Source organism: Cupressus sempervirens, chromosome 9, assembly GCF_028749045.1.
Source record: "Cupressus sempervirens isolate cs-2001-9-10 chromosome 9, ASM2874904v1, whole genome shotgun sequence".
In the NCBI taxonomy this organism is placed as follows: domain Eukaryota; kingdom Viridiplantae; phylum Streptophyta; class Pinopsida; order Cupressales; family Cupressaceae; genus Cupressus; species Cupressus sempervirens.
The window spans coordinates 454345065-454360071 of NC_143126.1; the positions used below are offsets into that span (position 1 = coordinate 454345065).

At 36.7% G+C, this 15007-nt stretch overlaps 1 long non-coding RNA gene across 2 annotated transcripts; it reads left to right on the forward strand.

Moving 5' to 3' along the window:
• The first annotated feature begins 3011 nt into the window (after positions 1 to 3011).
• LOC149539282 (uncharacterized) lies at positions 3012 to 14381 on the forward strand. Of its 2 annotated transcripts, none has more exons than XR_016356206.1 (2): positions 3012 to 4009; positions 12090 to 14381. It is a non-coding gene; the product is annotated as an uncharacterized LOC149539282 (long non-coding RNA). The 2 variants fall into 2 exon arrangements; XR_016356207.1 differs by having other exon boundaries at positions 12772 to 14381.
• Positions 14382 to 15007: the final 626 nt, after the last annotated feature.

Genomic DNA, 15007 nt, shown 5'->3' on the forward strand with positions numbered 1-15007 from the left:
GCATTTTTTTCATTTGTAAGTGTTTCAATATTATCCACTATGGTTTTTAATGTGGATAACATAGGAGCCAATGTCGATGAGATTTTTAGATATCAAATCTTCGATTCAAGGATGATTTTGAGGGGGTAGGGGATCGTTTGGTGGACGGTTTTGAGGGGGCACTGGATCATTTAGTGGGGGGTTACAAGGAACATTATTTCTTGCCTCAGTATCATCATTTTGGTCAGCCATACCTATTAATTCGCAAAACATAATTTCTATTAAAAACAACCTAAATTTCAACAATATCTATTAAAAAAACCTATTTTTAACAAATTCAATTAAAAATAACTAATTTATAATAAAATTCATTAAAAACATTAAAAAAACGTTAAAAAAATCACTAATATAGTATACCCATTTACTGATCGGATACTGGAGCTCGAAGCAAACAAATGCAATGTAAACAGCGCCCAGGTTTTTTTTTTTTTAAATCAAAGTCACAGGTATTGGGTATCCGATATGAAATCGGATAACCAATAAGGCTTGGTCCTAACTTTTTAGTTTTGGTATCAGGATGGGTGGAAAAAAGTTAGAGCAGATTTTGAAATGCTTTTAGACATTTTCAAACTCTATTTTTTTCACATCGCCACTTTTTGGCACACCATGATCCTGCACATACCCAGTTAATGAATGATACATATTACTCTTGAATCCATGTATGGTTACAAAATGAAATTAAATAAAGAGTCAAATGTTGCATTAGATCAGTGCATGGAAACAATTACCATCCTCAAAGAATGATGTTAATGGTTACATGATCATACATTTTTTTTTAAATCTTTATACACAACGCCACCACCAGTATCATCATCTTTGGACCTATGACCCTCATTTCCAAATACAATTCATACAAACTAGTAACCAAATATGTTAAGATTTATGGGGCCAACTTTAAATGTGATGCATATATTTTGATGAGTTTTAGTTCCACTAGAGTCAAAACCTAAATAAAAAAGATGAGAAATGTGACTAATTTGATTTTTTTTCTAAACTTGACAGGAATTTATTTTCATGATGTTTTAATTCCTTTCTTTATAAATGACTTCCAAATAATAGATCCCCAACTCTTCAAAAATTCTTACCTCTCCTTAAGGATGACAAAACTTGATAAAAGGGAAGCTAAATATTGATTGACAATGGAATAATGTTGTTCTTTTATATTCAATAGACCGATACAGATCAAAATTTTCACTTTTTGTTTTTGTTTTTCTTACTAAATATTGCTAAGGAAATGGAAGATTAGCTTTGAGTGGGTTGAAAAAGGTGGGGCAAGCCTAATGGATTTTCCTAGCCCTATATTTAGTTGCATGTGCATTGGAGAGAAGTATGACAATAAGATCTAATGTTTTTGAATGTATCAACCTTCTGTAATCAATTGCTTTTCTTAAATAAGGCTTGGAGTGATTCAAGGAAGAGATGCCTAGAGAGAGTGATTGATTAGTGGAAGGAGATCATGTGTTCCAATTACATCAACAAGGGCTTCTCTAGGTTTTGTACACTCGACCAATTTATTTATGTGAGTCTTGTAAACATTAATTTAATTTAACTTAGATAAGACTAGGCCAAAGAAAGGGAAACACGACTTAGATAAATGACAAGTTTATTTAGATGTTAGTTTTAGAGGAGCGTTGGCTTGATTTTACATTAGATTCTATTTTGTTTCAATACATAAAAAGTGAAAATTTTAAGAAGATAATATATTAAAAGTATAGATATTAGAGCAAGACATGATTATTTACATATTTAGTGCTAGGATTTGAGATATGGAACGAGAACAATTATAGTAATATGACTAATATATAAAAATCCATTCACTTTGCTTCCATATTACAACATCATAAGATACCCTAACAAATCCAAGTGTTATGAGATTTGTGATTGTTGATTGCATATTGTTAGTTGTAGGATGTAAGTTTTAAGCTTGTGATCTATGGTGAATCATACGAGGTGTGAGCTTTGTGAGGTCTATGTTGGACCTAGTGTTTTATAGCGGTAAGACAATTACCAACACCCTTTCAATTTAGGCACTAGAAATAATCAATTGTATAGGTCTAGAATGGTCATTAACACCCTTAACAAGCACTCCATAGGATAGGAAAATGCTTTGCGTATCAATTGGAATATATATGCTCCAGTTCATGTACTAAGGATTTATTTGTGGATAGACATACAATGTTGTAACTATGTTAGAATATTATGATCTATAAGATGGCTATTGCAATCATGCAAGTTGTAATGTGATTTATGTCAGAATATCTATAATCATGATTTGTAAGAGTAAATAATGAGATTCAAATTCTTAAGTCAAGAATTTAAGGTGTAATTATCCCTTATTAGATTTGATTTGATTTGATTTTATTGCAATAATAATTTCTAATTCTGTTGCCAAAACATTAATTAATAATTTACTTGTCTTGCGTCTATTACAAGATCCAGATGTGAATTAGGTTTAATAATGAAAGCATTTGTGGAGAATTCTTACCTCTAGATGATCCCTTTGTGGCATGGTTGGAGCCCACATTTTGTTAGTAGAACCTTTCTCTATCTCAAGAATATCCTACAAATCGAGAGCCTCCTTAAACGATTTTGCTTCTATCGGTTTTGATGGGTTTGCAGATTGAAATAAATGCCTATTTATATGAGACAACGATCCCATGAAATAGCTGTAAATGATGTAATTAATGTCGTAGAGGATTACCTTCCACTGAGAAGGAAGGCCTCCTCAAGCACTGTGCAAAGTTTTGCAAAGCCCTCAATAGAAGATTTGTTTGTTGACTGTTTTTGCTCCTCCCAACAATTTATTTTACATAATTCTTTATTTAAAAATATAGATATACTAGTTTTACATTTTGTGTACTCATTTTGGAACTTATTTTTTTATTTTATACCAAAATTACCAATTTAAAATTGAAATTGAAAATTGCAAATTGCCCATGCCGGAATATTATCTTCATTCGTGGGGAGGTGTGTAGAGGGAATTGAAGTGAGCTGCCACATGTCTTCATATTCAATATTTTATAGTTTTCAGAAAATGCTTCATTCATTCTATTTATATTTTCGAAGCCTTTTTCAGTGCAATGGCCATGTCTGAAATGGCGTCTCTTCTTCAAACCCTTATGTCTCGGCTGCAACGGCTCTGTGAAGAAAAAGCACTGCCAGTTGATGTTCTTTTTGTTTTAGTTTGGAATTGTTACCGTTTCTTTTTATGGTTTTTAGTTTCGTGGGTTTCAAGTTTGGCTGCAACGGCTCTGTGAAGAAAAAACTCTGGCCGTTTATGGTTTTAATTCTGAGTTGTTACAGTTGTTTTTTATGTCTCGGTTGCAACGGCTCTGTGAAGAAAAGGCACTAGCCGTTTACGCTTTTTATAGTTTTAATTCTGTTATTTATGCTTTTTATGGTTTTAATTCTGTGATTTATGCTTTTTATGGATTTAATTCTGTGATGTTACCGTTGCGCTTTATGATTTTAGTTTCGTGGGCTTCAAGTTTCTGTGTTTCACTACCTATAAAATAAGGTAATGTGGCTCTTGTTTCCTCAAGTTTTCTGCGCAGTTTCATCCGCCGAGGGTTTGATCCCCTCTCGCTTTGGAGGTATTTCAATTTTTGTTTTGAGCCTCTTTTTTCCTTTCATATCGTCTATTATTTTATTGGAGTTTTTTGTGAGAGGGATTTAATGTCTGAACTGATATTTTCTATCTAAGGGCCACTTAAGTATTAAGCAGCATTGAGTTTTTCTGTAGAGGTCTATATGGTTTGATTCTCTGTTTGCAGTTTACCCATATTGGGCTTCCTCTGTTTGTAGATTATGTGCAATGTTCTGTTAATTTGCCCTATCATTGTTCGATTGACAGATACGAGTACTAATTTGATAAAAGCTCATCACCACTTGCCAAATTTACATAAGTGTTAAGTTGGACTTACCCCTTGGCTCTGACGCAATGTTCAGCTCATCCGGCGCCCTGACATAGGTAATTTTTATTTCAAGGAATCATGCTATATGCCATGTACAGCCTAATCATATTTTACTTCAATTTTGAATTATAAAACAAATAAAAAATAATTATAGGTTATAATGTGCTAATGTGAATACGCAATTTTCTGTTGCATTTATAATCTATAATGTTGTTAATTGCTAGATTTTTCAAGTCAGGGTCCCTTCAGTGCCTTAATGAATGTTTGGAGATTTACATTCATTCTATTTGCTGCTTTCTTTGTCCATGGACCATTTGAAGTTTTCTTTTCTTTTCCTTTTTTCTCTGTCATACTATTTTTCTTTGTTTCTTTCTTTCATTCTATGCCTTTTTTAGCGATTATTCTAATTTTGTTGGGCATGGCTATGCGACTTTTATTTTGGACAAATCGAAGTGATATATGGCTTAAATTTGATTGTGAATTTTTAATTTGATTAAGAATAATTCTGAAGTTATTATTCCTTATATAAAAATGAAACAAATAGATTTCAAGGATTGCTTTGTTTCAGTTCCCTTTTCCTTTCTCTATCTACCTTGTAATTTTGTTGCAAAAAGAGGGGTAAAAATTTATTAAGATAGAAAGGAATACAACAAGGAGAGCTCAACAAGGAGCTCGATCCTGAGCAACAAGATCATCAAATTCTTGCACCATCTCAAAGGATAATTGCCTCCTATCCTTAATATTCCAACCCGGATCATGACTAGATGCCCATTTGGCTAAACAATCAGCAGTTCTATTCCATTCACGAGGAATATACGTGAACCTAATGAACTGAAAAGAGGAAGAGAAGAAAAGAATCTGCTTAACAACAGTGGCCAGCTGCCAACTAACATCCTCAAGCTCTTGCGAAGAAAGCATGTTCACCACCACCTGGGAATCAGACTCACAGATAATCTTACTCCATCCCCGCAAGCAACACTGTTCCACAACATATAAAATAGCCTGAGCTTCCATGAGATTGTTAGTATAATCACCCTTATGAATTGAGAAGAAAAATTTAACATCCCCAGAACTACAACGAGCCACTCCGCCAATACCAGCCGGACCAGGATTCCCACGGGAAGAACCATCAGTGTTAATTTTCAGAACTCCACAGGGAGGAGGAGTCCAGTGCCCATCCCGGTTAACCCGACCCTTCCTTTGATGGTGAAGCTGCATGGACATAGAAGGAAACCTATGAGCTGCAGCCCCATCCTGCAGATGAAAATTGAGGCGATTACAGATAGCAAGATCAACCGGATCCATACCCCAATCAAGCTCACACTTCACAAGAATAGTTTCCTGAAGAGAATGTGATATTTTCCACCAAAGATGCAAAACACCAAGCCGAACATCTTGGAATATGCAACGATTCCTCTCCAACCAGATATGCCAAAGCATAAAAGATGGGCCAACAATCCAAGCAGCATGGAGAAAAGAAGACTTGGAGGGAGTAGTACCCAAGCGGGCCCAGAACTCAGGCAAAGAGGAAGCATGCCGACAAGAGCAACCCCAAGCGCTCCACCAAAGGTGCAATATCTGAGTAGAATAGGAGCAATGGAAGAACAGATGGGAGACAGACTCCTCTTCATTACCACACAAAACACAATAAGAGGGGCCCTGAAATCCACGTTTACAAAGATTATCCCAGGTAAGACAACGGTTGTGAGCCACTATCCACATGAAAAAATTGCACTTGGATCAAGAAACTTTATTCCAAACTTGCTTCCACCAAGGGACCTCAGCATCCCCAAATAATTGTCTAGTTATCTCTTGATACCCAGCAGAGACATGATATTTACCAGACAAGGTACCGCCCCAAGCCAAAACATCTGGACCAAGCAAAGAAGAACACTCTCTAGAGGCCAAAAATTGAGAAAGCTCCTGACGATCCATGTCTGTACCTCCAGGAAGCCAATCAGAAGAATGCTTCCATCTGTAACCAACAACAGGTCCCAATTGATAAGGAGTCTTGTAATGAGCCACTTTATCCCATCCAGCGGCAAGAAAAGAGTCACAAAGAGGCCGAAGATGAGGGTATATGGATAAAATGGAAGGGAATCCATCCCAAGCATCAAACCAAAACAAAGCCTGAGAACCTCCTTTACATATCCAAAACAGACCCCTCTTTACCAACATCGCACCTGTCTTTAAAGTATGCCAAACCATTGAGCCACGACCTTCAAGAGGAAGTGCAGAAATAGAGCAAGGATCAACACCATGAAAATATTTATGAGTGATAATACGAGCCCAAAGTTGATGTTGTCCAGAGCACCATCGCCAATAAAGTTTAGCAGCCAAAGCTTGACTACTCAATAGAGCAGATCGAAGACCAAGACCACCCTCCTTTTTAGGCCTACAAACAGTTGCCCAATTAACCAAGCTCCATTTAGTACTACGCAAATTACCACTCCAAAGGAATTGCCGAGAAAGAGCATCAAACTCCTTGAGAAAGTAAATAGGTGCAGCGTGAACCATGCTTCGATAAGTAGGAAGAGCTTGGATAACAACTTGAAGAAGAGTAACCCGGGCAGCAGTAGAAAGCCATCTATGAGTCCAATGATTTACCTTATCCTGAAGCTTGGGAATCAAATTTTGCCAGAAGAGACGTGGCTGCCTGGAAACAGCAATAGGGATGCCAAGATAAGTCAAAGGAAGTGATCCTATCTGAAACCATAAGATACCAACAATCCTGTGCTGAATAGAATCAGGAGTGTTAAAAAAGTAAATGGAAGATTTGTGCTCATTAACTTTCTGGCCTGAAGCTGCCAAATAAACATCCAAAGCATGTCGAAAGGCTTCAGCTTCCTTGATCCTAGCAAGACCAACAAGAGCAGAATCATCAACAAATTGAAGATGGGAAAGAGAAGGTAAGCCATTACCCCACCGCCAGCCTTGAATAGAATTCTGGGACACCTGATGCTTAATGAATCTGCCCAAGCCTTCAGCCATGATGATGAATAGATATGGGGAGAGAGGGTCACCCTGGCAGAGGCCTCTAGAAGCACCAAATAGTTGAGAAGGTTGACCATTAATAAGAACAGAAAAAGAGGCAGAAGTAACACAACTCATAATCCAACTCACCTAGTCAGAGCTAAATCCAAAAGAAAGAAGAATACTCCTTAGGAAGCTCCATTTAACTCTATCGTAAGCCTTAGCCATATCCAGCTTAACAAACATGACTCTCTCCCTTGAAGTAGCCATAGAGTGAATAGCCTCAGTAGCAATAACCACCCCATCCAAAATTTGTCTGCCAGCAACAAAACCACCTTGTTCTTCTGAGATAATAATGGGAAGCCACCTTTTCAATCTCTCAGCAATCAACTTAGTAATAACTTTGTAAACCACATTACATAAGGCAATTGGTCTAAAAAACTCCAATTGATTAGCACCCTCTCTCTTAGGAATAAGAGTCAAGAATGTAGAGTTCAAAGCTTGAAGCATCTGCTTGCTAGCATAGGATTCTTTAACCACCTCCAACAAATCATGATTAATGATGTCCCAAAATTCCTGAAAGAATTCAACTGGAAAGCCATCAGGACCAGGAGCCTTCCCCTTAGGCATGCCAAAGACCACCTCTTCCAGCTCTTCCAAAGAAATAGGACGCATGAGATAATCATTCATTTCCTAAGTGATAAGGGAAGGAATAGAGGACAAAATAAGATTTTCTTCATTATCAGCAGGAGGAGAGTCCTCAGAGAAGAGGGTAGAGAAGTACCAAATAGCCTCCTGGAACAAAGCTGGCAAGGAATTCAGTTGGATACCTTGAGAATTAACCAAAGAAGAGATAGTGCTCTGATTCCGGTGAGATTGCACTGTTTTATGGAAAAAGGTAGTGTTACGATCACCTTCCTGGAGCCAATCAACTCTAGCCTTTTGCTTCCAAAAGATTTCCTCTCGAAGTTCCTGTTCTTCTAGAGCTCTAGAAGCAAGGGATTCAGCCTTGCCAAGATCCTCTGAGAAACCTCAATCTCTAATCTCCCTTGTGATGACATCAAGATCTTCTTGAGCAAGCCTCTTCATAAAGTGAAGGTTCCCAAAGCATTCCCTATTCCATATCTTGAGCTGCCTTTTAACATATTGAAGCCTTTTAGAAAATGAGAACATTGCAGTACCATATGCAGGAGCACCATCTTTCCACCAACAGAAAACACAATCATGAAGAGAGGAGTCCCGAAGCCACATCAACTGGAACTTAAAAGGAGGATGCTTCGGAACATAAGCCCCTATAGCGGAAAATTTGATTGGCCAATGATCTGAACCCCTCCAATCAAGGATTTCTGAAGAGATAGTAAGGGTGCCACTAACCCAGAAGCAAGAAACAAGAAATCTATCCAGACGTTCTGAGATAGCAGCAACACCAGTCCTGCGATTATTTCAGGTATAGAGACCATTAGAAGGCTTAACATCAGAGAGATGCAAAAGAGATATATGTTGCCGAAGAAGAGCAGAAGAAGGCCTCAATCTAGCCAAACCACCATGCTTCTCCTCCAGACTTAAAATTGAATTGAAGTCCCCTGCTAACACCCAAGGATGATAAGGATGACAATTTCTAACATATTGAATATGTTCCCAAAGTTCCTCCTTTCCCACAAGATCAACAGGTGCATACACATTAGTAACCATGATCACCTCTCCTGAGTCTAGAGCAAAAGCTACCATAGAGAGAGCTGAGTGAGAAGACATCCAGCCAAGAGGAGAAATTTTTTGAGGATCCCAAAATATAGCTAAACCACCTGCAGTGCCTGTTGCCCCAACACACTGGCATTGGCCACGAGACCAAATACTAGAGGCATGTTGGACCATAGACTCCACAGAGAGCTTAGTCTCTTGGATACAAAAAACATCAGGGCTATGATCAACCACCAAGTTATGAATAACCTTTTGTCTAGGGATGCTATTCAACCCCCTTACATTCCATGAGAGAATAATCATCATTGGGTAGAATTGGGAAAATGAGAATCCAAAGGTTTCACTGAACTAGACTCAATCAATATATCTCCTGTGAGTTTAATCTTCTCTTGGTCTGTTTTGCGCCCACTCCTTAGAGGAGGAGTAGAAGAAGCCCGCTTAAAGGGTCGAGACATCAACCCCAAGGGGAGAGGAGAACCCTTGCCCTTACCTGATGGTAGCACATCCTTAACCAAGTCAGCTAAAACAACATCATTATCCTCCAACACTGCAGGAGTCACGAGAGCCTCTGTCACAGGAGCTACAGGGACCTCACAATTCTGATATACTACAACTTGGGATGCCCCACAAGCATCATTAGGAACAGATCTCTCATCTGGGCAAACTGGATCAGAAGAGATAGGAGGAGGAATACCCTCCTCTAGAACCATACTATCCAGCACCTCAAAGCGGTTAAAACCTGAATCAGATAATCTTTCTTTCAAAGGCCTCTTTTGACCACGACCCTTAGCACGAGGACGAACAGGGGTAAATCCATCCTTATCCTGCATTTGAGCCTTACCCTTACCTGTAGCATCTTGCGGATTCATTCCCTTGGTAGTATTAGCCATTTGAGATTGTCCTTTCCCTGTAGTATTTGCCAAACCACGAGTATTGCCAGCTGTAGAACCATCCACTCCTTTGAAACTTGAGTTACGGGGGCACTGACGCAGTAAATGACCATACTCATGACAAATCCGGCAACGGAAAGGGAGAGATTCATAATCTAACTGCTGCACCCAAGAAAAATCCCCCATACAAATTTCCAAAGAATCTGGTAATGGGTTATTCAAATTAATTTCAACACAAATTCTAGCATAAGAAATAACCTTTTTATCGAGGGATTGATGTGCGATCGCAGCTGGCTTCCCCAACAAAGCAGCAATTTGTTGAAGGATGTCTTCACGCCAAAATTCCAAGGGAAGACGAGGCAAGCGAACCCAAACTGGCACTGTTGACGGGAGATCCTCAGCAGAATTAAAACCTGAATGCCAAGGTTTGACAAATAACCCCACATGATTGTAGAAATAAGGGCCTCCTTCAAAAACACGATTCCGATCAGACATGCAAGAGAATACAACAAAAAAATAACTATTCCCCGCCAACATAATCTCCATATCGCCTTCCACCTGCCATGAGCGGCGGATCCATGCCTCAAGAGCGGATAGGGAAATCCGGATTCCAAGAAATTTGCATATCAAAGCATGCTTGGTCCAATAATCAATGTCCTCCATTACAGCCGTTGGAGGAATAACCAGAACAGGGCGATCATGGCTACGCGGAAAACAACCATTAACTTTTTTCAGCTTGGAGCTCTCCCCTGAATAAAACGATTCAAATCGCATTGCATGCATAGTTGGAGAAGAACCATCTGTTCTCACCAACGGAGAAGAAATCCCAGGCCCTGCCATGCAAACAATAAAACTCCAATCCAAAATTGACTGCAGAAGATTTCCAAAAACACCGACGCAAATTATGTCCAGTAGCTAGCAATCCAAACAGAACAGAAAAATAGTAAAGATCAAACACCAAGAACAGGCTAGGGGAAAAACCCTAGCCCAGCCGGCAGCCAACGCTTCTCCACATTCTCCAAAAACCTCCAGGAAACTTCTAGTCTCAAATCAACAATCTCAAAAGGCTACTAACCTGAAAGCATCACCCTGTAATTTTGTTATTGACAAATTCTGTTTCTAATATGTTAACCCCGCTGCTAGTTCTGATCCATGCATTGTTTTTCGTTGTCATGGAATTGTGATTTATGTTGGGATGATAAAATTTATCCATGTTACAGTTTGATCGAGGTATGTACTCGTTCTTTCCTATTAGTTTTGTGGCTAGATTAATAATTAGTCTCATTTGACACTTAGGATTTTCGGCCGTTGCATAATTAAGTAACTGAGTCATATTTTCCAAAAAAGCTTCATTGAGTTCAACATAGTTCTCTTACCAGTTCTGCAAAAAAGATAGTATGTTGTTATTTAATGAGTTCATTAACATACAGTCTGAGCGGCATGAGAACTACGGTAGGTCATTTCAAAGAAAAGCAGAATTTAATATTGAAGCTCAGCAGCTTCGTTTCAAGATGTGTCAGTCTTAGGTATGAAACTATGCAAATTTGGTTCACAACATATGACTTAAACAGCATGTTATTTGATAGATTGCAAAATTATTTGTCCATTCAATTTTCAAACCCATACGAGTTGTCTTGTTTGAGCTAGAACAATAAACACACAGAGAATATGCAGCCATAGTTTTGTTTGCAACAATAAAAAGGAAGCATGTGTAGATGGAGGAGTCGATGCACGGTGTTGTTTTTATTTTGTTTGACAATGCAAAATGAGATATGGTTTTTTTGTAGAGACATCTTTTTTACATTGCTTGCCTCGGTTTTAGCCTCATAGGCACGGTGTGAAGGCTTTCATTAAAATTTATGAATTGAAGAATTTTCAATGTAAAAATATAATTACATTTTAATTCCTTCCCTTGAAGCTTTGTATCTTTCGCTGTAGATTGTGCTGCCATCTTTTAGTTATGTTTTCTATCATTTCATTTTCATCACCATCGTCTATGGCTGCCCTTTTTCAGTAGAGAAGAATTGTAAACATATTTTGTTTAATGTTTGTGGGATTAACTGTAAACATGATCATTCTTGAACCCAAAAGCCTTTTATGGATCTTTTTTTTGACCAAATTTTGTTAAATTCTTTTAATTATGTTCAACTACTTTAATGTGGATTTTGGATTTCAAACCTCTGGTGGCTATATATATGCTTAGCTTTCCATGCCTGCTATGAAATGTGTAAGGTCTTTTCAAACTAGAATTACACTATTAATTATGATTGATTGCATAGCTTTGAGTCCTAAACTGTAGAATTCAACTGTTTCATCTTAACCGTATATTTGAAATTCCATTTAAAGCCTTTATGTTCTTGAATCTTGCTCAATGTAGAATGTGCATATATGACTTAAGAGCTAAAAATTCTTTTGAAATCCATTAAACTGATGGGGCAAAGTCCAGTTGTTTTAAATTGTTAAGTTCGCCTATAATCTAAAAAAGTTTGTGCTCTTATAAGACTCAGTTATTGTTCAGACAAAATAATAGAGAATTTGGATTCATTGAAACAATTAAAATTGTGGCATTTGACAGTATGTGTGCAATTGTGGTACTTTTGCGGCTGTATCCCATTGTGAGACATATTTGAAATGAAATAGTTTTTCCAAGGTGGATTGTAAATTATTTCCTCTGTATGAGTTCTTAGTGTGTGGTTCTGCATCTACGGATAGAAAATCTTTGTAAGATCATTGAGATGATGTAGGCCTTGTGAATGCTACCTTATATGCAGTAATATCTGCTATCTTTATGTGCTTGTATCTACCCTTGGAATGAGAAAATGAAATCAGGACTTTGGTATATCTAAAATTCCATGTAAAGTCTTTATGTTCTTGCTCAATCTAGAATTTGCATATGACTTAAGAGCTAAGAATTCTTATGAAATCCATTAAACTGATGCGGTGAAGTCCAGTTCTTTTAATTGTATAATCAAAAGAAGTTTGTGCTCACATAGGACTCAGTTGGCACATAGATAATATTTCATCACAAGTTCAGACAATATAATAGAGGATTTGTTTTCATTGAAAACAATAAACATTGTGGCATTTGCAGTCTGTGTGCCATTGTTGTAAATTGTCTCCTCTCTCTATATGCTCTAATAGTGTGTGGTTCTGCATCTAGGCATAGTAAATCTTTGTATAATCATTGAGATGATGCAGACCTTGTGAAGATCTTTATTAATTATTATTTTTGATTTAATGCTAGACCTTATATGCAGGATTTTCTGCATCTTTATGTGCCTGCACCTACTCTTTGAATGAGAAAATGATATGTGGATTGTAAATTGTTTCCTCTCTGTATACGCTCTAATAGTGTGTGGTTCTGCATTAAAATTTGAGATGATGTAAACCTTGTGAAGACCTTTATTAATTATTTTTTCAATTTAGTACTACCTTATATGATTGTCTGCTATTTTTTCGTGCCTCCATCCTGCTCTTTGAATTAGAAAAGGATATTGCAACTTTGATATGGATGCTCTATCACAAAATAAGCTCAACAAACTATTGAAATCTATATGCAGTATTTTATATTTTCATCTTGATGTAAATTTATATGTTTTCTCCTGTTTTGTTCATCCTGGTGTAAGTTTTACCTAGCTTTGTTTGCAACAGTGTCTTGTCCCTATTCTATTATATTTTATCATTTTGAAGCTTAAATTCTCATTGAGATATTCTTAGTTTCTCATGATTGGTAATCCTTTGGCTTTTCTCATTTTCTGTTGGTTCTAAAATTCTTATCTATTTAGAACATAGTTTGGTTTCTGTTGTATCTGGTTTTTAGCATTTTCAAGTTTACATTCTCTTTTCTTTGCACATTTTAATCTGACATTAAGCAATTTGAAGCTTATACTCTCAATGTTTTAGCATTTTGAAGCTAATTCTCAGCCGTTTGCAACATCGTTTGGTTTCTGGTCTATCAAGGTTTTAGCAATTTCAACAGCCAGCCATTGAAATCTATATGCTTTTCTTGCTTGTGCAGTATTTAATATTTCTATCTTATGTAAATTTATATGTATCCTCCTGGTTATCCATTTTTCAGTCTGTTAATCCTGGCGTAAGCTTTAACCAGCTCTGTTTGTAATAATTTTTGGTTTCTGTTCTATTTATACGTTAGTACTTTGCTATTCTTAGTTTATAAGGAAAAAGCCTTAAAGAAGCGAGTCCACTGTATACTTTATGTTATAATTATTACATAGTATGTCAGCGTCCATTTAGAACAAACTCATGGGATAAAAAAATAGAGCCCAAGATCTCTTTTATTCTGCGGTTAGGAGGGCTTGATTACTTGCTATACTTACTAGCCTCTCTCCTGCGAGGACTTAAATGCCCATCATCACCTTAGTAGGAAATCATTGGAATGTGGAAAGCCTTTACCCTGGCTTGATTCATTATTCAAAAGTTAAGCCTTATCTGCCCAGAAATTTATGTTTGGTTAGAGCGCCAATCATCCTTTGATTGTTCCCATTTCTACACCTACATCTAGAAGAAAATCTTTCCAACTGGCAGGGTGTGGAATGAGTTATTCTTTTGTACAATCCCCCTATCTGAGAAAATGGGTACCAAAGATAGGATGAAGAGGACGTAATACCAACGAAGAATTCAATTTGATCAGCGGTCAGAGGAATTAATACCAAGTGTATCAGAAGGTACCAAAGATGTTTTTTTCACAAGTAGTATTTTTTATCTTCCGATTGCATGTTAGTTTGTGTGGAAAGGTTTTTTCAGTCTAATTTCATACATCGTTTGTCAACTGGTTTGGGATTTGAATTCAATTGTCACTTTCGAAAATCAGATAATATCTCAAATTTGGTTTGTAAGTTTGTCTAAAGTATGTTTTACATTCAGATTATGCGTGATATGTTGTGCATGGTTATTTTAATTTATTTTTTCATTTATTTAAAAAATTTCACATTGACTTTTCAATATCTAGATTCATTAAAATTAAAAGATTTTCACTCACAATGAAATTACTCTCAATGTAGTAACTTCTTTTTTTCCATACACTACAATTCACTGAAGTTCAGTGAGCTATCCTTGAAGACTATTAATTATCTCTTTAGAGACGCTACATATAGGATGCCTCAAACTCCTTTCTATATATTGCATCAGGTAAGAGAGTATATTTTTTAGAGATATTTCTAGAAACACTAAGAATGTATTTCAATTTACAATTTGTGTTGTATCTTATAGTTGAATTCAAGATAAGAAAGAATTAGGGAATTTCATATTAAGTGTTAGAAACATACAAAACAAAAGCCTTTAGTAAATGGTTGGATTTAAAAATAAATATATATCAAGATGCTATTAATATGTGAATTATATGAAATGAAAAGACAATGTTTGAAATGTAATTTTAACTTTGACAATTTTATTGTATTTGTATTGTGTAGGTTGTGTATATTTGAACTTTCTTCGTCTATGTTTGTATGGTTTTATATTTTTGATGCGTATATG